Here is a 20,961-nt window from a genome sequence, read left to right on the forward strand (position 1 = left end):
AGTCTTTTTTATATGATAAGAAATAAAACAATAGAATCGCGATTCTAAGATTTGTTTATTGAAATAAGATGAAAGTGTTAGAACAATGTAAATTAATAATTCCAATAAATGGTATAATTCTGGTAAATAAATTTGCAAGACACACTAACATAAAATATAAATCCTCGCAATGCTCCAGTAAGATTGTCTGAATTGATTGTAAACAGATGCAATAGGAAATCATTTTCTGTAACCAACAATGAAGATGACGAATTCATAAATTAAAATGCCATTGATTGAATAGCACCAATAAATTTTTTGTTTTGTGCTCATATTGAATGTTTTATAAATCATTTTTGGCACCTTTGGAGTATCAAATTTCACACCAAGAGACAATTCCTCATATTCCTTGGATGGATAACTTTAAGCATCAACCATATGCGAGGTATTCAAAATAGGACATGAAAGTGATCTGAAAGAAAAGAGAGAGAAAAAGGAAAAATAAAAAAGTATTTACATCATTTTTGATGGTAAAAGCAAAAAAAGACAAAATTATGTTCAGTGTATAGAAAATTTATGATTAATGGTCTAAATTAAGCCATGCTTTTCTTGGTTTGAGAAAAGATTTTCATTTTCTTTACTCAACTAAGCACCAATGATACTGAAGACAAACACAAGAAACAAAAGACATTTAATTGTCAGCTTACCAGTGAACCGATGAATCTTACAAAAAAACCAAGGTAACCCTTTGTGTGCATCATGCAATGAGAAAATGAAATTCATGGCTATTTTTGTAGATTCATTCTTTGAATGCAGCTCCAGTCGGTTAGCAGTAAAAGGTTAAATTAGCGTTCACTTTAACACTTGATTTTGATCCATCAGTCAACCAAGAAGCCATCAAAAGACGATGTCGGCAAACAAAATTGAGTTGCTCATGTAATATATTCAAGATTTACCATTCAAGTAAACTCACGGTAAATGGCATTGATAATCAACATTCTTGATCAAAGTGTTGATAAGTCTATGAAAAAAACGTATACTTTCATCAAAATGAGTTACCCATAATAATGAGGTAAACATTGTTTTCAATAAAACACTGATCTTAAAGTTACTTCAATCTGTTTCAGTTGAATGATCAAACTGTTGATTAACTTGAAAGTTGATAATCAAAGAGATGGTTAGGCGTTAAAGGTGATGAATTATGAATAACTAATACAAAATCATTGAACAAAATAATTATTGCCAATCACTCAATTAATTGACTCTTAATTACCAATAAATATGGTGAAAAAGTTGTTACACATGTTTGGCCAATTTTCACTCATAGATGGCCCCTCTATAGCAATGAAGCTTGAAATTTTTCTTTGCAAAGAAAAAATCAAATTTTGTTTGCGGGTAAAAAATATGAAAGTTTTCCGATTATTACGAATGTTTATCACAATTTAAGGGTAAGTGCTGATTGTAAATTTTATTTTATGAGAGATTTAATCATTCTAAATTTTCATTTAGAGTATGGTGGTAGTTTATGGTACTTGGGCCTTTCTTTCCAACAATTTAATAATCTCTTGTCAATCTTATATCATTTCCAACAATTGACATAAAGTGGCAGTCGTTTTGATGGAATCAAAATCAATTTTATTACAACTTCATGTCTTTTCCTCAAGCTGGTTGAATGTATGGAACAGTCAACCTTTATTGCTCAAACTGGTTAATCCATATTTCATTTCTAATTCAATATAATGCAGGTTTGTATGTTACTGTTAATTCCTTATACTCCTTACCTCTCAGCTGATACTTTTTTGTATATTCTTGATTAACTTTCTCCTGAGATTAATGTCAATTTAATCCTCTCTTCTCAATTATTATTATTTCACCAACACTTTTTTTCGTTAAAGTAACTTGGTTGTCTCCAAAATTTGCTACAATCAATGAATCGGACCAGCGAGCCTGTCCACAGGAGGAAAAGCAAAATGATGAATGATTTTTCTCAATCATTTCTCTTTGCTTTCTTAACTCCTTGACTCTTTCTATTTCTACAATTCCCACTTTTTCGCTTCCTTCACATTCATTATCCTACTAATTTTGTACCCTTTACTACCAAGGATAAAAAATATCTCAGTGTGGTCATCTGTGTATAACAAAGTAGTTTCCCTCTTGTGCTTAATGTAACTTACAAGTAAATGAATGTCGTTTTGCTTTTTTACACAGCGTATAGGAATAGTGTATTAAATTGAAGCAGGCCAGGGAAAGTGTAAGAAATATATTGAGTCCGGGTGCATTTATCATAAAACATAATTCAGATGTCCAAACTTATCAATCTTGTTGATGTTTGCAAGTCTGAAAATAATCAACACTTATACAACATTAGTATTGTAATGAAAAAAGTGACAAAATAAAGACAGAGAGAAATAAATTGAAGTCTCTTACCAAGTAAGCTTTCAACAGGAGACTAAATAATCATTTTATTGAATATATGTTGAATAAATGTATACAAATATGTAACAAAATAGTTTTCACAGTTTTCTTATTAAATCTCTCGTTAAATTGAAGACATTGAAACCTTTGATAGAGAAACATAATAAAAAAGATGTTGAACTGTTGAAACTCTCAGTTGAAAGTGAAATTATTATCTATAAAAGGTTGTCAAACTGGTAAATAAAGCAACTTGCAACTTGTCCAAATTGTTTGTAAAAATCTGAATCTAATCACATTTTTCATTCATCAACAGGTTAACATGATGACCAGAAGATCAAACAGACTGAACGGAGGACAAAAAAGATGAATAAAGTGGAACGATAATCACTGGTTTTACTACATGGATATTGGACAGAGAAGAACTGTTCGGAATCAAGCCTTTTTTTCTGTCCATCATACTGGTCACACAAATAAAAGCAAATACATAATGAAAGAGTTGGACTTTTTGTTCCCTCTCCACACTTTGACGATGGTGATGTTCACGCCTGGATTGGTTAACAAACAGTGAAGTCTTCGAGGCTATTGGAAATTTTTGTTATACTGAAAGAGTGGGAGCTTATTGAGTGATGTAAAAATGTCAGCATAAGCACAGCAAAAGGCAAAGTAAAATAAGCTGCCAGGGAGAGGCAGAGATGATGACGATGATGATGCTGTTGATGGTTAAGGTAAACTCGAGGTATAGATTCGAGAAGACCTGAGAATGTAAAAAAAAGTGAAAAGAAAAGTTGTGAGAGGATAAAAGAGACGGTGATGGTGATAATGATGATGATAATGATGATGATGAGCAAACTTGATCAAGACCGTAGCTGCCGATAATCGGTTAAGTAAATGCTCAAGATGATAACTAGTTGGGGTTGTGCACAAGACTTTGGCTAGCCTCCAATATTAGAGACTAATCATGAACTTTAAAAAGTGAAGGTTGAAACTGAAGAGAAGAAAGAAAAAGATAATTTTATAATGCTTTTCGTCATCATCATCATTCTATTGATAATCTTCATCACAAAAATTATCTTGGATGAAATTTCACCTTTGGTTTATCCAAGTGTTAAATTGTAGCAAAAAAAAAGGAGTGAATAGATGCAATGAAAGAGGCAAAATAAGGAAATAAAAAACCATAGAGTCAATTTTCAAGTAACACCATTAATTTAAATCGTGTTAACCTGAATGTAAATTAATCAAATTTGAAACAAGTTAAAATTAAATTGTAATTAACCAGAGAAATCGAGTGAATTCACAATTCACTGAATTGAATGAAAGTCGAAAGTTAAAAAGGTTGTACTTTTTAGTTGCTTGTACATTGCTTTTCCCAATAAAATCAGCTGAAAGTGAAAAGCTGCAAAATTTCTTGCGCTAAGTCAACAATACAATTGAGAATCTCAATAAAAACTAAATCGTTACTAAATGTTTGTCCAACAATCAATTGAACATTTCCAATGACCCATTTGTCTTGAACCAACAACTGTAATTGTTAACCAAATCTGTTTCTGCTATTTTACTGTCTGTGTAATTGAAATGACAACAGCAAGGAAACAAAGCCATTGACTTTGGCCATTGTTTTGGATCATTTAATCACTTCAATTATACATTAGATTACAGTTAACACAAAATTTCTCATCAGAATAACCTAGATTAAACCTATAACCATGTAAAAAAATGATGATCATGATCATCTTCATCAAGAGAGATTCTCTTTCTCACTGATTGATGCGCCAAATTAAAATGCAATCAATTTGTGATACTCATCTTACCAATTTCGTGATCACAACTTCATCTTGTAACGTTTATCAAAATTTTTTTAGCTTTTCTCATTTTTTCTCTTCTTTTTCTTCTTCTTCTTCCTCTCATTTTCTAGATCAACTGAATCTTCACAACATCCTAAACATCGTTTTCTCGTTCTTCTGTTTCAATCTTTCGTCTGGTTCCTTCAATCCTCATCTTATCCCCAACTTGCATTCTTAGCTCATCATCGCCATCATCTTCCTTCCCTCCATTATCTGACATATTCCCGAACTCATCTTCCCAATTCAAGTTAAATTGTGAATCAATCTTTATCTTTCTATGCTGACCTTTCAGAATCGTTCAATTAATGAATGATTTTGTTGAACCAGCAGGATATCTGATTAACTATATTATATTTCATTAAGTTGACAAAACTGATTTCTCTCTCAATTTGTTATAAATGCATATATAAATGTATCTTCACACACTTGTATCGTAAACCTTAAACATAAAGATACAAAAACATTCTCAAATCTAATCAATTTTAGACCAACTAAGTTAATTACAATTTGATAATATTATGTTACACCATTATAATCATTTTAATTTACTTGATCAAACCAATTTCAATCTAGAATCGCCATCTATTCATCGTTTTGTATCCATCAAACTTTGACCATTGAGAAGAAGAAAAATGCATCCAAATATGACTTGAACAAATGATTGAACCTTCATTTATTCATTTTGATATTCCATTGATCAGTTTATCCAAAATAATCTAAATCTTAATTCACCTGACAGATTCTTACATCTTAATTTACTTTGATTACCAATTTGTGATTATGTTAATAGCAAGAGAAGAAAGAAATTAAATGTTTAATATTAACCTTTACGATGCAACATTCATTTTTTGTTTTTCATTAACAGTCATCAGATTTGCTACTACAATTTAACTTTCAATTGGATCAATCAATGTCCATGACAGGTATGATTTACCTTTTAATCATCCTACACAAAGAGAAACATAATTTCTTTCACAACAATTATTACAATAAAATTATGACCTTTAAATTAATACATCAAAAAATGGCCCAAAAATGGAACCAATTTTTTCTTTTCCTTTACCAACTCATTTAATTTGGTAATACATAATGAAATAAGTCTTTGATTAGTTTTCTTGATCAATACAATCAATTGAAAGTTTCCATTCAATGAGTTCTCTTGTTTCCTTGATTTTCACCATTTCATATCAAAAGATATATCACACAATTCATAATGGAGTCAATTTCATCTATCAGGCCAGAAATTGGTTATTAAAATTAGATTAATATTCACACAAAAGAAACATTATCATTTAAGTGAAAAGAAAATTATCTTTGATCAAAAATAACTCATAAATCATTTGAAAAATGATAATTTAACTTATAATTATAGTCAATTTTGTTTGCTGTTGACATGATACTGTCAGTAAGCCGGTAATTAACAGGAAAAATATTCAAACAATATGATTTCATTGTTTGAGATAAACTCGGTTAATTGAACAAGAAATCAAGTTAAATCTGTCCATTGGAAACGGTTGACTTGAAGATACAGAAATCAAGTTTTCCACTGAAAAATTGGTCCATGGGTAACAATTAAAATGCCAGTAGCTTCATGGAAATCCATGGAAATGAAACGTATCATCAGATGACTTTGTCTTTGCTCTGTTTTTTTTTCGGGACTCTTTAATCAGCTAATTAAAAGACTTTCCAAAAGCAATCAGTTAACTATCCTGGTAATTAGATTTGTTCTCGATTGAATATTTCTACTTCTTGCAATCTTCTTTGTTCATCAACATGATCCTTTTGCTTTTATATTTTTTTCTTCTCTTTCAAGTATCAACCCCTTTCCTTTTCCTTCTTCCTCCAGAATCTTTTCTCATCCACCATCACCATTCATCAAATTAAGACGGAATCTGATTCAAGGCTTTACTAAATTCAAATCATCCTCTTTTTTGCTTCTCATTTGGCCCGTCTTTCTCTGTGCCTTTTCCTCTCTTTTTGTTTGTGTTCATCACCATCATCATCATCAACATCAGCATCTTTACCTTATCAGTGTGTATACTACAGGATCGCATATCATGGAGTTGAGTTTTTCCTCTCATTGATTGACTTGCATTTCAATCCGTTCTCTGTTGACAGAGATTGATTAAGGCAAAGATTTTGACAAAAGTTTCTCTCGGTTTCTTTACTCTAAATGGGGGTAAAAGGAAAGATAAAGAGAGTGAACACATTACAAAACTATAAGTAATAGATTTGAGCATAAAAAACTTTGGGTGATTGTACAGTGAGGAAAAAAAAGAGTAAAGTGGGAGAGGAAGAAAACAGGAATCGATTCGTTTTAATTCGACTGTCGCTTGTTTAAAACTGATCGGTATTGTACACTTACCATAGAGTAATTCAAGGTTTGTGAAGCAAGAGGGAAAAAACGAGTCCAAAGGCAAGTGTATCATGTACAGTGTTTATGTTATTAACAACAGAATTAAGCAATTGGTATAAGCCATTATTATACACTTCGTTTTGTGTTTCTTATAATTCGTCATCTTTTCTTTGAGAGTAACAACAAGACAAGTTTTCCTCATCCATCAAGGAGTCCATTTAAGTTATTTGTATAGTCCATTTGTGAAGATAATCTTGATAACATGAGGAGAGTCCTGAAAATAAAGAAACATATATAAATGTTAGACAATCACCAACAATAGAGTGTGCATTAGAAAACATTGAAGGTAAATTGTGAATATAAACATTATAATATAATCACCCAGAGATGAGAAGAGAAAGGAAAAGTTGATAAAATTAAAATAATCAACTTAAACTGGTCAATTGAGCAAATCTGCGTAAATTATATTATAATAACAATGACTAGATGGATAAATTGAATTCAACTTTTGTTATACATGGACAAACAAATTTATGGACTCAATGTAGAGTGAAAACCATTCATTTGGAGTGATCAACAAAATGCAAAGTGTTTCACTGGTTGACTCTTGAATGAATTATTTACATTATCCGTATCTTTGATCATACCAGTTTGCACACAAGTTTGACTATGAAAAATCAGTAACAGTCTAGTTATATGGACACAAGCAGGAGTGTTAACTTGACACATCATTTTAGCCGATCAACAAGACAATTATAAGTTAATTATGTCATTATATCATAACAATGAATCCTCTGACTGTTACCGAAAAAACAATAAAAATACGTTTTTTCATTGATTTGATTCCAATAGTTAGGAAAGGCGATGTTTCCCTGGCGATTAAAATATACGGTGTCAACAAGTAAACAGCCATGAAAGGTCAGTTGATTTTAGCTTATCCAACTCTTAAAATTTCTCACTGGACTGTAAAAGCTTTAATCGATGGCCAATCTCTTCGATTCCATTTCAATCAAGACTGCTATGAATGATTAAAGAGTCTTCTTTAAGGCAACCATTTGATAGGAAATTTGTCAATATTGACGGTGATGGACGGTTGAGGACAAAGAAGAAAAAAATGAGCGAATAAATTATTTGTTAACATTAACTGGGTCATTTTGTAGATCAAATAGGCATAACCATAACTGTATTTACTTACACTTTGTTGTTAATTCATTACTTTCACCAATGGATGCGTTTAAATAAAAATGTATTCCAGCTGATGATAGTTTTTGGCAGTAAGACTTTAATATTGGTCTTTGATTTTTTTTTGTCAATCCACTTTTCCTACATCTTGTCTTCTTCCTCCTCTCCTTATGTTTTCATGAGTTGTTGAAATTCAGCTAATAGTTAAGTGTTGGTCCGTCAACCCATTAAAGACTACTCATGATAAATCATCATTTTTAGCACAACCAAGAACAGAGAATCATTGTTGTTGTTTGTGGTTTGATTGATTAATGTTCACTGTCACTCAACAAGACAAGTAACCCACTCAACTTTATCTTTTCCTTCTTAAATGGTCATTGTCATTAAATGGTAAAAAAACAAATTGTCCCGAGAGTCAACATAGATTTCTTCCACTTCTTTTCCAAGTCTTGCCATTTTTTCATGTTTTCCCTTGATATTTTTTGTTCCTCTTGTATTTCTATTTGTTGTATCAGGTTAATGGTAATAATGATGATAATATTATACGTACTTGATGGGATTTCACTGCTCTTTTTTCAATGTGTTGTTGTTCAGTCCATTTGTCGATGCAGAGCACAAAAGCAGCAAAAAAAAACAGTATCATCCTTAACAACACACACAAACACATTTTTATAACTCATAATAATAGCTTTATTAACAAGTGAATGGTAAAGAAGAGCAAGAGGAAAAATAATGCGAGAAATTTTGCTTAGGGGAGTTTAGACAAGGAAATGGGTGAAAAACGAGGAAGATAAAATTACAATTAAATAATTAAATAATCAAGTAATTGGTAAAAAACGAGGCACGCTTAAAGAAAGCATGGGTTAAGTGAAAATTGAAAATGCCGCGTATTTGTTGCCAACCGTTATTTTAAACAATAACTAATGACGTAATTAGGTTTAACCGGGAAAATACAATCATCTGGAATGAAAGGTGGTAAAAGACTATTAACTGGTTAATGAGTGTTTAAATGTATTTTACCAATTAATTAAGATAATTGTTATTCTACCATCGTTATTTAGTGATTTTCTTGATAAAATTTCTAGTTAATAGACTTTTTTGTTAACATCCATGTGGCCATTGTCTTGTTCATTTTTTACACTCCACATTGAAAAGGTAAGTTGTGTTTTCGACCCAATTTGATTTTTGATAGTTTTAAAATATCTTGTTCTAAATTTGCATTTAATTTCATTTTATTGGATGTTAAAAGTGTATCATGAGGTTCCAGTGAGGGTTGAAGGGGTAAAAAAGTTTAAGATTGCTTACAGATATGCTGAGTTAATTTTTGACAGTCTTGATGAATCAATGGAAGAGGTAAATTTTTCTTACTTGTTAGTAGAGCTTCTGTCTTTAGCCGTCTAGATTTTAGCTATAAGTCTAATTAGACTTAAAGCTAAAGCTAAAGTCTAATGAAAAAATCAAAATTAGCCTTTGAAGCTAGACTTCAAAATTAGCACTGAAGCTAAAGTCTAATGACATTTAGCCTTAAGTCTAGCTTTGAATCCAATTAATCGATTATCTGAGGTCATATTACAGCTGATATTTATTTTTTTACCCACATTAAGTATGAAATCAGACGAAAATTTTCTATCACAGGCAACATATTGCCCAAAAAACGGATAAGTTTAAAAAATGAAACGGTTAAGGCAATGATTTCATTTAAATCTTATGCAAAATTTCAATATTTTCCAATATTAAATTAGACTTAAAGCTAGATTTTTAGCTCGCATCTAAAAGGCTAAAGTCTAAATTTTTTCCTAACTGCACAAGTCTAAGCTAAAGTCTAAATAAAATTTTAGCTCTCGCGGCTAAGGTCTAATCATTTAGCTCTGAAATCTAGACTTATAGAAGCTCTACTTGTTAGCCAAGAATGGTTCAAGTGTGGTTGAGTTTTTAGGGTGGTTGACAGATAGAAAGGGTTAAAATGAAACCATGAGAGGTAGCATAGTATTGGTTATTGTTTGAATGATTTAAATGAAAAAAAGGGTTGATGTGACCGTTTGGTGGTTGGTTTTTAATAATAACTTGGCTATTGATTGTTCAATTTATGTTTAAATCTGCTTCTATGGTTATACAATATAATATGATGGTAGTAACTAACCAAGTTTTTGCTCTTTTTTCTTTCCCAATATATTTTTACGCCATTTCGCCTCTGTGACCAAATTAATTAGGACATCAATCAAGGAATGGTTTGTAAAAGGAACAAAAACATCATATCAACCATATCAATTCTTTTTTTCACGTCCAATTATTATTATGATTTTTATTAAGGAACATTCTTTCAAAGGCTAACCATGGAGTAATTTAATACCAGAGGAGGCTGAGAACAAAAGGAAGCAAAGCAAGACAAACTGAGTAAAGTCATAAGGAAGTTATGAGGAATCTTAACCTTAAATGGATAAAGACACATCAACTGAACAGAGAAACAAGTAATCAACTAATCAACCAACCAGTCAGCCAAACAAGTGAAAGAAATGGAGGAAAATTAGTCAAAAGTAGTGGAAAAATAGTAAAGTTAACAATTATTGTATGAAAATCAGTGTAACAACAAAATTTGGGTTTATCTTGATGAATGTTTAAACACAAAAAGGCATAAAAAAATCTGATGAAGTCAAGTCAAATCTGGTTTCACCATTTTAAGATCAAAGATCATGCTGAGCATTTAACCTTACAATTTTTTTTCTTCATATTTAGCTTAACCCTTTCAATTTACATTCATCTATTTTTGCTCATCAGATCTTGTCATCATCATCATCATTACATATTATCAACAGTCAACCTTCATTTACAAACGTTTCTTTCAAATCTATTACAGATTGTCTTACAGCAAAGTCAACACGGGCCATTGTCTTCTCAATACGGTTTTTTTTCTACTTCATTCAACTCAACTCTTTTCATTCTGACCCTTTTTACAATTTAGACAAACACAAAGCAAGGTCAACAACAAAGACAGTTAGTTGCTTTGGATTCAGGATTCACCATGAAAGAAACAATCAAAATCTGTCAACCAAAACAACCAAAGATTCTGTTAAATACACAAGTTTACCTTATTATTAAAGCGAAATGAATGGCGAGGACAAAAAAAGATGCCTTAAACATTTGGATGAAAATGGAAAAGATTCAAGCCTAGAAGGGACAATATCATATTGGACTTGTAAAAAAACGAAGTTTCTCCATTTTGTTGACAGTTTTAGTCGGTGTTAAATGTTGTTGCACATTACATACAAATAAGCGAAAGAGACAATGAAGGATTCAAAGGCTTAGGAGGTGATAAAAAGCAAATACATATGATATGTTTACAGATTAAGAGAGATTTTTGGAGGTGTTTTTTATACCACTATCATAATCTTTTCGTCTCATTTTGTTCCATTTTTCTTTAAACATTCACCATTATCACCAAAGAGACTACCACTCCAAACTAATTGACATTTATCAAGCCAAGAGAGAGAATCGTTGGGTTTGTTCAAGTTTAAACAAAACTTTCCATGACAGTTTCAGTGTTTGTGGAGATTTGCTCAAGTTGATTGTTTTCCTTCTCTCCATTTCTCTCTTCCTCCTGGATAATTCTTATGTCACCAAATCACACCGTTAAACTGGTTTCATCAAATTTAAAGCTATAAAAAAAGTTGAATTGTTTGTTTGAAGAACCAAACAGAAGATGATGATGAGAATTAAAAAGATGAGTGTTGATGATAATGAAGAAAAAAAGAGAGGAAGAGAAGAGCACGAATATGCAGAGAAATATACAGTTTATATAAAAAAAGATAGCAAAAGGATGATGAATTGGAGACAATATGAGTTGGTCTCTGTTTCTTGTGAATACAATCTTGTATATTATTAAAAGTGATACTACAGAATCAAAAGAGGAGCAAGATGGATGAGAATGATGAGAGTAAAAATAAAAGCTTAATAAAAGCAGAGAGATGAGAAAAAAACAGTTAAGTGACTTAGTTTATTCTGTTTTATCTCAAATTTTCAGTTTCACAGACTTATTATTTCTGTTTTTTTTATATATCTTTAGTTTAACTTTAAGATGATGATTTTACCACTTAAAACTAAAGCATAACGCAAAATAACATTGAAACTAATAAGCTTTTATTTTGATTGTTGTTATTGTTAATAAAAATATTTGGTGGAAACGCTCAAGTCAATTGTTTGACTTGAAAATTGGATCAATATTGAAAATGGTAACCAAAAATTTGTCCATCAACCTTCAATGTCAACCCAATACTTTGTAATGTATCCCAACAATCAAATGTAATCAAATGACTCTGGCATTGTAACTAAATTAAACTGTCTCTAGAGTCTCTTATCGATGCATCGATTCTCCTTTAAATTGTTATTCTCATTTCAATTGATTATTGTGATTCTGTGGCTATTACAAGGATGAATATGTTGTTCATCAGTTAACTCAATATTGTAAAAAATGTTTACTTTTTTTGTTCATTATCTCAACGTTTCCGTAATTTAACGGTTACAAGATAATTTTTCATCTCAACCATTATTATTGATTGTACATCAAATCAATGGTTTGATGGTTACCGATCATGTTGTTAATAATGGCGATGATAAACTTGACTTGTCCACCATTAAATGATAAACTATGTTATAAATCTATTGTTAAACTTCATCTCACCCAGCAAAAGCTATCATCAATTTCATGATGTATTTTCACTTTTCCTTTGCTTTTTCCCCTTCTAAAATTATTAATGTTCAGGTCATTCTTATTATGAAATTGTTAGATATTCAATCATTATCAAGGTAAAAAGCTTGCGGCAATGAAACATTGAAAACAATATTGTTCATCATGATCAAGATGGAATCATCTTCTGGGTATTAAGTAATGTTTAAATCAACACGCAAAAGAAACAGAATTGTTTCAAGAACAATTTCTCAACCAGAGTTAATTAACAAGGCAACTTATTCAAAGAAGAGTGTCTAAATAATCATTAAGGACTATTAGAGTTGGAGTTAAAACGTAGTTAGTAAAAGATTGACTTAGTCGAGGGAAGATGCAATTTTAAAAGTTGAAAGCTGTTGAGTTGATCATTTCACCAGCAAATAAGACTGATACTATAACAATTAACATTGTCATGAAATAATGATTGTTGTAATGGAAGTTGTTGGGTGAAAATAAAATTAATAATGAACAAACTGAACAAGAGGATTTACAGTTTTCTATCTGCAATTTCATATTACTTTGCAATATGTTTTTACATTAGTTATTATATTTTTTTCCCTACCAAAATGATTCAACTCTTGTCTTTCTCAATAAGCTTACCTTTTGTCAAAATAAAATTTGCTTTAACCAAAAAAGTGTATCTCTTTTCATTAATAAGCAAAAAATCACAGGAAAAAAAAGTGTGAATAGAAAAAGAATAAGAAGAAGATTCATTGGGTTGGAATGATTTTGCATAGTGATAATGATGATGGTGATGATGGTGATGGAAAGAGGCGAGAAGATGATTATGATGAAGGTGAGAATGATAAAAGGATTGAGAAAAGATCAATGATTAAAGCTTAATACTCAAAGTTGAACGTTTTTTCCTCCTTCTCATCCTTTTGTTTCCTCCTTTTTTTCACCATTAAACTGTATCTTGTTTTTTTATTCTGGCTGTTGATATACACATACATCTATTTATATAATAAATGTATACAGCCATATTTATTTATATAAATAGTAATACTTGAACAATAATATCAGCATATTGTTTTTACTAAACACACAATAAACCGGTTAAAGTTGATAATGCAGAGAAATATAATGTCAAAATGGCAGCAGCATTTCCATTGAAATGGTTGGGCAAGATAAATTACAATACACTTGACACTATTAATCTTAAAGGCCTACGAAATGGTAGAAACAATCAGCTTTCAAATTATCAGCTCAATTATTTACATAAACAAGGGAAGGAGAATCAAATTGAGTTAATAATTTAGCAAATACGATACACAATTAAATTGTAAAATGATGATAAAGCAACGATTATTGAATAACAAATGTAAGAGTTAAAATAAGATTGACAGTAAGAATAACGATAATGGCTATTTCACCGCATAATTAGTAAGAATAGCCTTAAAAATGAGTTGCAATATTTGTTATTTACAATTGCAAAAACTGTTTGAATTTATTTTCTATTTATTTTATAATCAATCGTTTTGGTGTTTTAATTTACCTTGCTGATTAATTAGTGGCCTTGACGTAAGTAGACATTTCAAAATTTTCTTGACCTATTCTAGATCAATGTCTCAATGAGATAATGTTTCTTATGTGAATCTTTTTGTTTTGTTTGTACCCTTTTTAGACCGAGATACATAGGATAAATCCTGATGGTGGATTCTTCTGGTTCATTAGCAATTATATTGATTTAACAAGTTCAGCCATTTAGAAGAAAAGGTCTGTAAATAAGCTCAGAAGTCAATTGTCTATTTTCTAGTTACATCAAATACAAGGGTTTACCTATCAGAGGTTAAGATATTGATTTGTGTTTCTTCTTTTTTTCATGTAGCTGGTTAATAAATGGATTCTGATGGTTCGTTGGCCCACCTTGATTGTGTGTAACAAAATTAACAAGAATATGAACAATTGATTAGTATTATGAACCGTGAAATTGATACCAGTTATTTGGTGCTAATGTGTTTCTACTTGATTTAGTCAATGTGACAGGCTACTACAGCAACTTTACCTTGCGGATATAAACACAGCAAAGTTAATCTCCCTTTTCAATCTTCCCTCTCATCATCTTCTTCTCCGTCTTATTTTTTTTCTCTCTTCTCCTCCTTTTACCTATTTGTCTTCAAATGTTTTCACTTCTTCCTCATCATCATCTTAAGGGGTAGGAGGAGTTGAAAGTTTACTTCAAGACAGATGAGAAAGTGAAGATGATAAAGATGAACACAATGTTTTAGCAAATGTAATACAAGAAACAAAACTTCATCTTCATCATCATCTTATTAATCTAACTTCTGGTTAGTTGTTTTGTTATTTAACAAAATAAACAACAGAATCAGATAAGGAGCGGTTCCTAACAACAATTAAGAAACTGTAATTGTTTAGTTTCTCTTTTTGCAACAAGAAACAAAACAGTAAGCTGAATCAACTAATCATCAGTTATAACAAACTCAACTAGCTACAAATAAAGTCAATTAAACGTCAATCAGCAAACAGATGATGAAAAAGGAAGGAGTTAAAAAACTAATCTAATTTAACTCACCATTTGTTTCCATTTATCATTGTCTATTAATTTAATTAATAGACAATGTCTTAACTACTTTCTGGATAAACAGTGACAATATTTAATGTTATTTTGTGAATATAAGACAACAAGTTAAAAGCTTGTTGAACCAGAATACAAAACCCAATCTCAACATGTCAGTTGAAAAACGTTAATATATATTATTTATGATATAAATTAAAAAAGCTAAATGTCTTGCATAGATCAATTAATTTTGATATTATTACCTTTGCTTTTAAACGCCTCTTTACAATGTAACCCAAGTATTAAGTTAATATTTTTGGGTATTTTTATGAAAAAAAGTAACTTTTAAACAAAAAAAAGGAACAAAAAACGAGCAAAAGGTTGATATTAAATGAAAAACTCTGAGAATCACTGTAATCATCATCATCATCATCCTATTAACCTCTGTTAAAATTATTATTACCAGCAAACCTCTTGTACTTATCATCATCATCTTCACCTTGCGGCAATGAAATGGGATGAGCTAGCATTGTCTAATACACTGAAGATGATGAAGATGATGAAGAAGAAAAAAATTTACAATTAATTATTACTTTTTACTCTAAAAAATCTCCTCCTTCTTTAGGAAAGGTTCAGTGGAAAGAAAAGTTGATCGTTTGTTTCGTTTTTGATAATCGTTTGTTGATTAAAAACAGCAATTAATTGCTGTTAATGATAACTTTTATTGATTAATTTGTGAAACAATTGGATTGTAAAATCCTTTAACTTTCCTATCCTAAACTTGAAGGTAACCCAACATTCAGTTTCAACTCCTATTAACTTGATTGATATTAAATGTTTATACATTTGATATAAGATGATGAAGAAGGAGAAGAAGGTGAAAATGATGAAAAAAGGCTTCATCTTCATATAAAGATGGTTGATGAAGGTGCAGAAGAAGATGATAACAAATGAAAATTAAAAAAAAGTCATCAACAAAAAAGTCAAGAGTTGAAAAAAGATGGAGACAAAAAAAGGAGGAAATTAAAGTGAGATTCTTCGGTTAATCAATTAATTAATCAACATAGTTTCAACTGAATCTCATCTAATTAAATTTCTCACTAAAGTGTGCAGCAAAAAAGCGAAGACAAAACAATGTGAATCTTTTTTTTGATTACATTTTAACCCATAACATTTTCAACAACATCAACTCACAATTGAACAACAATGAAAATTGTCACAAGAGGAAGAAGAAAAAGAAGAAGAAGAAGAAGATGAAGACAAAAAACTGTTCACATCACCACCACATAATAATAATCATCGACATTGAATCTGGAAAACAATGGACCAACAAAGAGGTTTGAAGACGCAAAAAAGCCAACAATATCTGAACCTTATCCAGTTACAGTTGAAAGTGTAACTGTCTGGCAACCCTTTGATCTCTGGTTGTTTGGTGGGTGGGTTAACACCCCTTACATTTGAACGTTTGTTTTTGACAATATCATTTACACTGTGAAACCAGTTTCCAGTTTTTTGTTTCACATTTTTCTATTCATCAGTGAACCTTAATGTGTGTTGCTTTTTCTGGTTCCCTTCAAGGTTTAACTTTAATGTTTGATAACAATCAGATATTATTGTAATTGAAAAGGATATTATTGTTTGATATTGTTTTTTCATTGATTGTTGTGGGTGAGCAAAGAGCGAGGTAACTGGATTCAAAGAGGTTTCCGTAAAAAAAAGGGTTTAATAACAATGCATGTTGCTGCTCCAAAGAGTTTAATGTTATATAAAAGATTGAATCGTTTTTTTCCATGTTTGTTGAATCAATTCATTTACTTTTTTTTCTCTTCTCATTCAATGTTTTTATGTCTTGCTTGGGAAACGCGATCAGGATGAAGATGAAGTCTGTTTAGTCTACAAACTGGAAAAGGGTTTAAAGATTCAACTTTTGCTCTGATGAATTGAAGGTATGTAAAGGAGTAGAAATATTTAAACTTGAAATTTGAATCATTTTTAAATTCAATCTTTCTTTTGCAGAGAAAAGTGAACATTTTTCAGGGAAAACATTTGATTCAATTGTTGGTGTTTCAAGCCATGAAAATGTGTTCATTATGGGAAAGAGTATCAACTGTTCAGTCAATAGTCAACAGTTAACTTGATAACAAATGGTTTCAAGTTTGCCTTTTGCCATTTTTGTTGAGGAAAAGTGAATTTTCATGTTTAATGTTATAATACAAATAAATGGTTTTTACCTTGACTTGCGATATTTGAATAAGCTTAAAGATTTAAAAGTTGTTTTTATATCAACTTGACATGATAACAATTTGACAATTTTATGAGCACTTTGAGGGTTGAAAAATAGCTGGAAAGCGTTTAAGTCAAAAATATTCAAATTGAGAATCGAAAAGAAGAATAAAAAATTGTTCCTTTTTCATCTTTATCCTTCATGATCATCAGATAGTTTCAGTAAAGGAATAAACATTTAAATCTGAAATTTAAATTTTTCTCCAATGATTATTTCGCCAACACTGTTATCTACATTTCAACTGATCATTACTTGAATCCTAAGCAGATGATCAGTTGTACTGTTCACCTTTCAATTTCATGCAACACTTGATGTTTGAATGGTGAAAAGGTTACATTTAAAACCATTTAAGTTTAAAAGATAATTGAAATAATAATGGAAACTCTGAAATCGGCGAAAAAAAAAGATTCATTTTTAATGGTAAAAAACATTTGGATCAATAATGATCATAAATTGAACAGAAAGGATGAAAATGATGAAAATGGCTGATGACTAAGGAAGAAGAAGAAGATAAATTTGTCATTTCAAAATTTTCATCTTCACAAGATTGATGTCTTTATTAATTGGTTAGACCAGAAAGTTAACCAAGAAAAAAAGAGTGAAATCAATATCGGGAAAGAGAGTAAAAAAAGTGGGCTTAAAGTGGCAATGGAATCATCATTTTCCTCTTCATCTTTCATGATGATAGGGATGAGGGAAGATTGAGTGGAAAAAGACTTACTTTCAGTTTTCCTTATTTTCATTGTAACATTGTTTCCAATCTAATTGCAATACATTATTCCGAGATGTTTCAATGTTTTCACTCTTTTCCTCCTCAATCGATAGTCTTTCATGTCTTCAAATTCACAATCTAATTGCATTTTAATTACATTCAATAAACAGCAAATGGTAATTAATCAACAGCAAAAAAGGTAACTCAAAAAAGTCAACTCAATATGTTGCATCGGAGTTAAAAAAAGATTCAAAATTTCAATCAATCGTTACCTTTAATCAGAAATTGGAAAAAGGTGAATTCTCGATTCTTTGCCTTACCGATGATCAATAAATTAGTATTTATTTTGTCACTTTTATGTTCAACATTTTGAACCATTTTATCGTTCCCATGTGAGACTGAGTTAATATTATTTGCAAATACAGCTGAAAACCATTGAATAATATTATTATCTGTTTGAGTTGCCAATATTGTTATAAATAAAAAATAATCAATGTAAGACTGAAATTTGAAGATGAACACTAATAACGTTTGCTTGTTTTTATGTTTGCATTTAGTTATTATTATTATTATTATTATTGCTATTAGATGAACAAGATGGATCCTGGAAAGAGAGGAAACTTGTTAATATTGTTTATATTTATCATGAGAATAAGTCAATCCCAATAAATGGCCATTAAAAGAGTGCTCAATGAAAATGATGAGAAACACTCTCAAGTTATATATTGTTATTTGGATGGCAAAATGATAGCTGACTGGGAGTGAAATAATAGTTGCAATAATAATAATATTGAGATAATAAAGTCATCTGTTGATAGTTGATAAGGTGTCACATAACTGGTTTCTTTGCACCTTTAATTGACGCAAATTATTATATCAGTAAATGATTTTTGTTTTAACTCATTTGCTCAATCATTATTATCATCATTATTATATTTTTTATCGCTATTAATGGTACAACTTTCAGTTGTTTTGGTTTTCATTATTGTAATTTGATAGCAAATTTAATTCAATATTTCTTTACCTTTATTGATTCAACAGCCAAATTTAGACTTAAGATGAACTTTAGCAGTTAATGCACAGTTTTGTGTTCACTTTTCATCCAATATTATCCAATGAAATCAGTTTGATTCGGCAAGATTTAGACAATAAATTGAACAGTTCTAAGCATCGAGTTTCTCTTCTGAACTCATTCTCAACGCTAACAAAAACTAAAGTCAAAATAGTTTAGATTTAGTTCACAAACTTAGCATTTGAATTAGCAAATGTTATATACACTAACAATTGTGAATATCAACCTTATTGCCTGCTATTTAGTCCAGAAAAGTTATTGAAAACTTTAAGTGATTTGCAATGATTGACATAACGAAACAAAAGCGTTGACCAGGAGGATAAGTAATCCTTGATATCATCTTCGAGCAAGCTTTGGTGGTAAAATATGATGAAGCATATTGATCATCACCTTGATCGTCTTGCTCATATTTTGCATCGTAAGTAGTCTGGTTAGGCCATAAGACTGGAGTAATTCAAACCTAACACACTTCGCTTTCGTCCCATCAAATGTAAACACAACATTAACATGAACCGTTTTATTGCACGCTAAATTATGTCATTTTTCTAATAGTTTAACAACATCTTGATCGCCTTCTTGATCAATTCTAGTATTTTACTTTTACCATTTCAGCATTTGCATTGTGCATTATATTTCCCATCATTTAAGCTTTGACTAGGAGGCATCTATTTTTGCAACCCAACAAAGTAACTTCTATCCGATCAAAAAGTGAGACACAATCGAGTAACTTTGTAGTTTGAACAGAGATTTCATCGAAAGACTTCCAAACTCATTCTTTATTTCTTTCGTTTCGTTATAACTATCAAGGTGTATGACTTTGTTGAATAAATGGTACTAACAGAGCCATGAAACATGAATAATGTAACATAACAGTCACTTTAAGCGTTTAATAGAGCTAGCAATTGGATTTAATATGATTTATTCACTTAGATTAGCTTTAAATTGAACAAAACTTGCAAATCCATTTCGTTTAGAACATAAATTGTCTACAAAAGAATTAACTACAATGTATTATTCATTTCCTGTTTGCTTTTTCGGTAATGAGACTTAAAAATCAGAAAATCTGTAAGATATTAATGTCTAATTCATAGTTCTATGCGTTAATATCGCAGAAGAATTCTCATTAGCCATTGCAGTGAAGATCATGGTTTAAATTGCAATTTGCAGTTTCATGTCTTCAAATTCATTTGTTTTTCGCTGTTCATCTTTTCTTTTCTCGCTCTTCATGACAAATTATCGTTTCACTTCATCCTTTATTCTTATTGAAAGGAAGATCAGTGTTGGAGTAACATTTTCTTTTGCGTGTTGATTGAATGTTGATTGATGTGAGCTACAGCTTGATGTGATTGTTGATTCAAGTGTTGGTCAATTCGAGTGTTAAATGATGAGTTGAGTGTTTCCGTTGGAAAAAAAATGGTCAAACATGAATTTTTTTCCTTCAATTTGCTGATTCTCCTCATGATATGGACTGAAAGGGAATTGAAAAAAGTTGAACCTTTTTTGCTCTTCATTGGTCAAGTTTACTTCAAGTAATCAAATGATTGATGTTTTCATGTTTCCCTCTTTTCAATCAATTGGAATAACTTGAAATTGCTGAATTCAGTCAAACACTAAAATTTCAAAATTCATGTTCTACTCCGAACTTTGTCATTACCTTTCATCTGTTTCAATGATTAAAATGATTAAACTTTAATTCCCTTCAAAAGTTTACCAAAAAGTGAATATAATTTGAAATTGACTTTTAATGGCTCAAAGAGTAATTTGAATTTTGAGAAACTTTCGATTCCTTCCATTATCATTTTATTGCTTTTTATTGGTCTTTTATGCTTTCCATATTATATGCCATTGAAAATCATTCAATTGTAAATAATTTAGTTGCCAT

The 20,961-nt window shown here is 30.4% G+C and overlaps 5 long non-coding RNA genes across 6 annotated transcripts; 3 read left to right on the forward strand and 2 right to left on the reverse strand.

The window, feature by feature from the left end:
* Positions 1-36: 36 nt before the first annotated feature.
* On the reverse strand, positions 37-1,296 carry LOC107370148 (uncharacterized). The gene is made up of 2 exons (XR_001570540.3): positions 687-1,296; positions 37-451 (listed from the first exon to the last, which is right to left on the reverse strand). It is a non-coding gene; the product is annotated as an uncharacterized LOC107370148 (long non-coding RNA).
* A 10-nt stretch (positions 1,297-1,306) lies between these two features.
* On the forward strand, positions 1,307-3,856 carry LOC107370149 (uncharacterized). Its single transcript, XR_001570541.3, has 3 exons — positions 1,307-1,427; positions 1,489-1,724; positions 2,708-3,856. It is a non-coding gene; the product is annotated as an uncharacterized LOC107370149 (long non-coding RNA).
* A 1,670-nt stretch (positions 3,857-5,526) lies between these two features.
* On the reverse strand, positions 5,527-8,642 carry LOC107370133 (uncharacterized). 2 transcript variants are annotated; one of them, XR_016201081.1, is made up of 5 exons: positions 8,324-8,642; positions 7,787-8,272; positions 7,417-7,628; positions 6,601-6,865; positions 5,527-6,404 (listed from the first exon to the last, which is right to left on the reverse strand). It is a non-coding gene; the product is annotated as an uncharacterized LOC107370133 (long non-coding RNA). The 2 variants fall into 2 exon arrangements; XR_016201080.1 differs by having other exon boundaries at positions 7,216-7,628; positions 8,324-8,560.
* Positions 8,643-8,786: 144 nt separating this feature from the next.
* LOC112539673 (uncharacterized) lies at positions 8,787-10,220 on the forward strand. The gene is made up of 3 exons (XR_016201082.1): positions 8,787-8,928; positions 9,984-10,001; positions 10,084-10,220. It is a non-coding gene; the product is annotated as an uncharacterized LOC112539673 (long non-coding RNA).
* A 3,629-nt stretch (positions 10,221-13,849) lies between these two features.
* Positions 13,850-15,255, forward strand: LOC107370132 (uncharacterized). Its single transcript, XR_001570535.3, has 3 exons — positions 13,850-14,014; positions 14,118-14,209; positions 14,322-15,255. It is a non-coding gene; the product is annotated as an uncharacterized LOC107370132 (long non-coding RNA).
* Positions 15,256-20,961: the final 5,706 nt, after the last annotated feature.

This window comes from Tetranychus urticae, chromosome 1 (assembly GCF_039701765.1).
Source record: "Tetranychus urticae isolate SD_2017Ah chromosome 1, NJAU_TeUrti_SD_1.0, whole genome shotgun sequence".
Classification (NCBI taxonomy): domain Eukaryota; kingdom Metazoa; phylum Arthropoda; class Arachnida; order Trombidiformes; family Tetranychidae; genus Tetranychus; species Tetranychus urticae.